Genomic DNA, 8,106 nt, shown 5'->3' with positions numbered 1-8,106 from the left:
TGGAAAAACCATAGCCTTGACTAGATGGACATTTGTTGGAAAAGTAATGTCTCTGCTTTTTAATATGCCATCTAGTTTGGTCACAATTTTTCTTCCAAGGAGTGTCTTTTAATTTCATGGCTGCAATCATCATCTGCAGTGATTTTGGAGCCCAAAAAAATAAGGTCTGACACTGTTTCCACTGTTTCCCCATCTATTTCCCATGAAGTGACGGGACTGGATGCCATGATCTTCGTTTTCTGAATGTTGAGCTTTAAGCCAACTTTTTCACTCTCCACTTTCACTTTCTTCAGGAGGCTTTTTAGTTCCTCTTCACTTTCTGCTATAAGGGTGGTGTCATCTGCATATCTGAGGTTATTGATATTTCTCCCAGCAATCTTGATTCCAGCTTGTGCTTCTTCCAGCCTGGCGTTTCTCATGATGTACTCTGCACAGAAGTTAAATAAGCAGGGTGACAATATACAGCCTTGACGTACTCCCTTTCCTATTTGGAACCAGTCTGTTGTTCCATGTCCAATTCCAACTGCTGCTTCCTAATCTGCATATAGGTTTCTCAAGAGGCAGGTTGAGTGGTCTGATAATCCCATCTCTTTCAGAATTTTCCACATTAGTCATGTTTGATTTCTGCTTGTCTTTTGTTTTCCATGTGTTATTTTGTGCTGTGATATTTAAATTTAAGAACAATTTAAGATTTTAAATTGCCCTCCACCCCCAAGTGTCTCTGGAAAAGGCAATGGCAACCCATTCCGGTACTCTTGCCTAGAAAATCCCATGGATGGAGGATCCTGGTAGGCTGCAGTCCATGGTGTCGCTGCGAGTCAGACACGATGAGCGACTTCACTTTTGTTTTTCGCTTTTATGTATTGGAGAAGGAAATGGCACCCAACTCCAGTTTTCTTGCCTTGAGAATCCCAGGGATGGAGGAGCCTGGTGGGCTGCCATCTATGGGGTCGGACAGAGTCAAACATGACTGAGGTGACATAGCAGCAGCAGCAGCCCAGGTGTCTCTGGACTTGTGGTCCTGATATTCCCGTGGCTGTTTATCTTCAAAAGTCTTGATGTTACTTTAAATAAAAGTCATTTAGGCTGAGTTAAAGCAGACAGCTCACTCTCTAAAAGGACTATTAAGGTTATAAAACTGAAAAATGACAAAAGCCAGGGCCAAACAACTCTAGTTTAAATGTTAAGACATTTAGTTCTTGAATACTAATTTTGTTAACACCACAATTTTTCATGTGGGGTTTTATTTTTTATAACATGTTTTATGCAATCAATATGTGCCAAGCTTTCAACAAAAAAAGGGCACAGAAAATTAAGTTAATTATAAAATGGTGTTAGATGATTCCTGACCTGCTGCAAGAAGTTTCCTGAGGACATGATTTTGAATCTTTACTATATTTGTTCTACCCAATAATCTACAATTATATGGGCACTGTTCTTACATTACTATACAGAATATGGCCCTAGTCAATAAGTTAATTAAAAATAAATCAGAAAATTCATCTACAAATCAATTAATGGATATTTAGAAAAAGCTTATAAAACTTGAAAACTTTTCTTTCTAAAATGGTTATTAAACATGACATTTGTTTTCCTTTAATGAAGTCTACATCTTCTAATATTAATAATAAATAGTCAAAGAGCCATTTTCCTTGTTTTATTTTCTTCAACTTAATTTTTAATGATATTAAATTCAAGACCACCTTGAAATTTATGATTTATCTGAAGATATCAGAAATAATATATTTTCCAATAATGGAAACAATAATCTGACCAAGAATTTTTCAAGCAAAGTACTGGAGCAACCATGCCAGTGATTTTTGATACAAATGTAAAGGTATGCTAGAAAGCGCTTTTCAATATAAGTAAAATTTTAAAATAATTATAATAATGACAATGATGATGGTGGTAGTGGTGACTCACACTTGCCATGGGCCAGACAATCTTGCATGTTTCTTATGTGTACGTCTATTCATTGTATGCACATATGAAAATGATCAGGTATTCTTTGTTTTATAGTTGATGAAAAGGAGAGTGAAAAATGTAACTTGCCCAAGATAACACTGCTATTAAATGGTAGACTTCTATAAAAATAACCAAACTCAAAAATATATCCATTTTTGTGTGAATATTTTCTCCTATTGCCTTTTTACATTAATATTTTGAGTAAATCATATATACTATCATTAGCACATCCTTAACTCTAAGAAACTTGCTTTATTCTGACGTAATATTATATATTATCACATGATTTTGCACTTTATGTAAATAAAATCATATGAGGTATATTGTTTGTTTCACTTGCTTTTGTTGTTGGAGAGATTTCTCAGTTTTGTTCCAAGTAGCAAGTGTCCTTGAATATGTACATCTGCTCTGTTGCAGATATCTATCCATCTTATCTACCTTCAAATTAACACAACACTGTTTAATTTACTATAGCTTTTCAAAAAGCTGATATTTTTTAAAATTGTCATATCTTTTCCTGGCATTTCAATAGAAATACATATGCGTACCTATACAAACTGCAGTGATTATTTTCCAGAGAATTCATTGAATATGTAAATCAATTTGATGAAATTTAACATCTTTCCAATATTGTACCTTCCAATCATAAACATGGTCTATACTTCCTGCTATTTATAGCTCGCTAATTTCTCGCTTGAAACCTACTCCACTATTCTTGCCTGGGAAATCCCATGGACAGAAAAACCAGGCAAACTATGAGCCATGGGGTTGTTGTAGGAAGGCCTCCCCGCCAATGAGTGGGCTCTTGTCCTACACTCAGAAAAGAATTGTCTGAGGAGACACGTACTGACAAAGCAAGAGACTTTATTGGAAGAAGGCACCGGGGTGGAAAGCAGCAGGGTAAGTGAACCCAGGAGAACTGCTCTGCCATGTGGCTTGCAGTCTCAGGTTTTATGGTTATTGGATTAATTTCTGGGTTGTCTTTGATGAATTATTCTGACTCAGAATCCTTCCTGGTGGCATAGGCATCACTCAGCCAAAATAGACATTAGCAAGAGGGATTTGGGGAGGTGGACAGACATGCGGTGTTCCTTTCCACCTTTCCCGAACTCTTCTGGTTGGTGGTGGCTTATTAGTTCCGTATTCCTTACCAGGACCTCCCGTAGTAAAACAACTCATGCGAATGGTTACTAGAAAGCCTGGCCATGCTGGGTGGTGTCAGTCAGTGTGCTTCCCCTAACAGGGTCGCAACTTAACAAACTAAAAATAAAACAGTTTCTCTCAGTAATGTTTATACTTTTCCATATAGCAGTCTGGCAAAAATTCATTTCTGTGTGGTTTTACTGCCAATGTATATAATGTATTAATATAATTATAAAATTCATTTTCCAGTCATTAGCTAAATATATGTAAATAAAGATAATTTTAGATTGACCTTATATCAATAATCTTACTAAACTATACTCAATTTTAATAAGCTAGTTGTAGATTAATTATTTTATTATAATAATGTAGCATTTTTTATAAATATTTGAAATATTACATGCAAATCCTAAGAGCCTTATGTTTTTCTAATTCTTAAACACTTTTTTCTTGCAATAATAAAAACTTCCAGGATAAGGAAGAATAAAAGTGATGATTGTGGGCAGCCTTGTATATTTGTGATCTATTTGTATGCCATCATCTGCTATGTTTCTCTAGGTGTTTTTAGTACTCATAATTAAATTAAAGAAGTTTTTTTGTGCTCTTAGCATGTTAAAACATTGTCAGTGAAGGTTTCTTTAGTGTGGTTTTTGTTTTAATAATAAAACTGTGTTGATTTTTGTTTTATAAAATGTTTTCTTTCTGAATATACTGAAACTGTTTTTCTCATCTTGGCAGGAGATGAAAATTTTCTCCTTTGTTCTTAACAGAACAAATTAATGTAATGAATTACATTAATTGATTTCCCAATGTTAACTCAATCTTGCATTCATGAATTGAACCCAGTTTGGCAGTGGTGTATTTTAAGTATTGTTATGTATTGTTGGAGTTGGTTTACTAATCTTTTGTTTAGGTTTTTGCATCTATGTTTATGAGACAGTTCAGACTATAGTTTTTCTTTCATGTAATATCCTCACCAGGATTTTACGTAAAGTAATGTGGCTTCAAAACAACAAGTTGTTCTTTTTTCCTCTCATCTGAAAGAGTTCCTAGAAATAATATATTTTCTTTCTTAAATATTTAAAAGAATCTTTTTTGAAACTATCTAGGTATGTAGTTTATTTGAGTTAAAGTTTTAAATTATAAATTCAATTTATTCAATAGATCGAGGACAACAGAGATTTTCTTAATTCCTAGTTTTTCCTTCAATTTCAAGAATACAAAGTTCCAATGCAGAATGCCCAGGATTTTTTATCTTTGAAAAATTTTTTGAATCATCAGCTACCATAGTAGCAGAAGCAAAACAGCTAGACTAAGAACACTGGCATAAAGAGAAGCCAGTACATAGTTGCACAAAATAGTTTCTCAGTCAATTACAAATGAAATGATCAAAAAGATATTTCACTCTCATAAAGTTAAAAATGAAGAGGTTGAAAATTTTCTCATAAATCTTAATTTTACTTTAACTTTCATTTCATGCCATTAGGTTTTTTACTATATTAACTTAGAGAGTTATGTATGTGTGAAAAAAATACTTTTCTAATTATGTTAGACAGATATAATGTAAATAGCTGGTAGGAAATCTCACATGATGAATAAATTAGCAAATCTTTATGAAGGTGAGTGGTTTTGGTTTGAGCATGCTATTATACATCCTATTTTCATGTTTATACCTTAAACCAATTTTAAATTTATAAGTATAGGTAACTAAAACATTGTGATATCTATGGAATATGGAAAGATTTCAATATTTAAATATCTCATAAAAGATTTAAATTTTAAAAATTATAAAAATACTCTTATTTTATATTTCAACAGTGGACATATCTTTTATAAAATAAAAAATTAACTTAGATAACATTACTGGAATTTAAATGTTGCTAGTTAGTATTAGTTTTTTGGTGTAGTTTACAAAGTTATTTAATACTGATATCCAGTGTATTATTGTTTCATCAATATTAAAATCATTTAAAGTATTTTCACCTTTAATTGTACAGTATTTACCAGTATTTGTTAATTCCTAGGTTATGAAGTCATTAGAAGTTGTTTCACTTATAACAAAAATCAATCTTATAAATTCATTTTAATAAATTAGATGAAAGATATTAGTGGTGAAAGATTAAATGAAATTAGATGAAATAAATTTATCTATGAAAGTATGAAAGATATCAAATATAGCATTACTTTTAAGTTACATTTTTTCTTAAAAAATATATTAAAACAACAAAACAGTATATATAGCACCTGGTATATCACATATGACATCACTATAGATGACATAAAATCTTGCCTAGATATTTTCCAGTACTAAGAGGAATTAGGCTTGCAGGGAATCCAGAGACCACAGAAATATAAGACTGAATATTTTTTAAAATATGTAATACTACTACTAAATACATAAGTAAACATAGTAAAAATTATAGTGAATAACTTCTTTAAAAATACTTTCTTACAATGAAATAATTTTTTTAAGCATATGGTATTTTTCACATTAATAGCTGGTGATTTAATTTCAAATATTGAATATATTGGACTTCCTAGATGGCTCAGCAGTGAAGAATCCTCTGCTAAGCCGGAGACATGGGTTCAATCCTTAGTTAGGGAAGATTCCTTGGAAAAGGAAATGACAACCCATGCCAGTATTTTTGCCTGGGAAATCCCTTGGACAGAGGAGTCTTCTGGGTTACAGTCAATGGGGTCACAGAAGCGTCAGACACAAATTAAGGACTAAACAACAACGAATACATTAGTTAAAGGTTAATAGTTGACTTTACATATTTTAGCTCAGAATTTAGCTTACATTAATACAGACAACTTCAATAGATTAACCTTGATCTAACATCTATTTATAGATTGGATATGTAATTTAGAATTATTAGTTTGTAATTTTTGTGTTGAAATTTAAACCTTTTCATTTTTTATATCAACCTAATAATTTATTGACTTTTGCTCATAATTTCTCTGTTTGCTTATTTATCTAATTTTCCTGCAGTGGGCTTGACTGAGCCTTGTTAAATCCCTGCTGGGTTTACTGCTTTGGCAAGTCAACCAAGAGCCAACGCTATACAAACACATTCTCAACAAATCTAGGACACTTTTGTTCCAAATACCATTAGTTCACCTTTGGCTAAGCCCAGCCAGTTGGGAATTTACATATTCTGCTCAGATAAAACAGTAAGAAACAATGTTTGTCTTTGAATCAAACAGATGTAAAATACTGCGTTTGTTTTCCTCTCTTGCACCCAAGATCCAAACAAGCTCAAACATACATCTCACGAGGTGGGAAAAAATCTTCAGACAATAAGGTGTCTAGGAATGAAAACAAGGCTCTCTTAAAAGACAACAAGTCCCTCTGGCAAAAAAAAAAGCCCCTGGGCAAGAAAAAAAAAGCCTTCTGAATGGTCAACCATTTAATTTGTGAGGAAAACCAATCTCTGAGACAGCAAAATCAGGTGCTCTGTAAGTTTAACAGCACTATTTCAGAAAGCCAAAAATCACCTGGGGAAGAGATGAATGCCTTGAACACAAAAAAATAGTCTTATTGGCAACAGAATCGAGCTCTGGAGGCTCAGGTCAGGGCTCCCCGGGAAGAGGAGATAGCTTTCCAAAACGATGAAAGCACTTCAAGAAGAAGTAAGGTCTCTCCATGAGGAGATTAAGGCCCTTACAGCATCAGAAGCACGCGATCAAGATGGAGGAAGAGGCCCTGATGAAAGAAGGTCTGGCGCTAGAGCTGGAAAAACAGGCTCTGTGGAAGGAGGAGCAGGCCCTCCATGAGGAGAACAAGGCTCTGAGAGAGGAGAACAGTGCTCTTCAAGAGGAGGAAAAGGCACTTCTGGAAGAGGCAAAGGTCCTGGAGGAGTGGACTCAGATTCTTCAGGGGAAAGACAGCAAATATGCTAGCTGGAAAAATACATAATAATAATAATAAATAAAGCAGAAGTGTGACTTGAAGTTGTAACCAGCAAATCATGAATATCATTGACATTCCAGAAAGAAAATTAAAACTTTTGAAGGCAAAATAATATTGGTGGGGTTGGAGTCAGAAGCCTAGAAATGAGCAGTGCTCAGTAGCTGGTCCTAGAAACCAAATCAAACCCTGAAAATTGAAAAGAAAAAAAAAGAAAAAACGGGCAGATTCTTTACGATGTGAGCCACCAGGGAAGCCCAGTGGTTCTTTAGGTTTACTTAAATTGTACAGATCTATTGGTGGTAAATATTATTTTAGAATGGAAAAAAAAATATTGATTAAAACATGTGACACTGAATGGACTAGATGTTTGCCTCATACTTTCAGAGTCATTTGGTGAACAGTGTAAGGAATCAACTTTCTCTTAGAATTATGAACAATATAGTGAAATATAAAGCTTTGTATCCATAAACATTATGAAAATATATGTCTTGTGAAAGAATATTCAGCTTTATGTTTATTCCTATAATCTAGCTGAGGCCAATAAAATAATAAGAATTTTTCAAATATGTGATAATATAACAATTAATGAATGTTCACTGACTTCCCACTGTCTTTTTTTTTTTTTCCTCTCAATTATTGTCTTCTTCCTTTTGCTTCCTGAGAGGGTGCCATGACCTCTAATAAATGCATTAATAGGAGAAAAGGGAATGAGAAAATAAAAGTCTTTAAACTCATAAAAGAGCTTGTGGAGTTTAGAATGTGAATCTGTGCAACAGTCCCTGTTCAATGGAAACTAGGGAAGAAATGGAATTTTCAGGTGGTGTCTAAATGTTGACAAGTGATCTAAGTGAATCACATTTTAAGTGAATTAAAAAATCAATTCTGCAGAAACGAAGTCACTTGGATTTATGGATTTATTGCAGCCATGAAATTAAAAGACGCTTACTTCTTGGAAAAAAAGTTATGACCAACCTAGACAGTATATTCAAAAGCAGAGACATTACTTTGCCTACTAAGGTCGGTAGTCAAGGCTATGGTTTTTCCTGTGGTCATGTATGGATGTGAGAGTTGGACTGTGAAGAAGG

The 8,106-nt window shown here is 33.6% G+C and overlaps 1 pseudogene; it reads left to right on the top strand.

Moving 5' to 3' along the window:
- Positions 1,808–7,027, top strand: LOC102177537 (annotated as a pseudogene).

The sequence above is a fragment of the Capra hircus genome, chromosome 12 (genome assembly GCF_001704415.2).
Source record: "Capra hircus breed San Clemente chromosome 12, ASM170441v1, whole genome shotgun sequence".
In the NCBI taxonomy this organism is placed as follows: Eukaryota; Metazoa; Chordata; class Mammalia; order Artiodactyla; family Bovidae; genus Capra; species Capra hircus.
The sequence above is the reverse complement of the archived record's forward strand: the minus strand, read 5'-3'. Positions and strand labels throughout refer to the sequence as shown.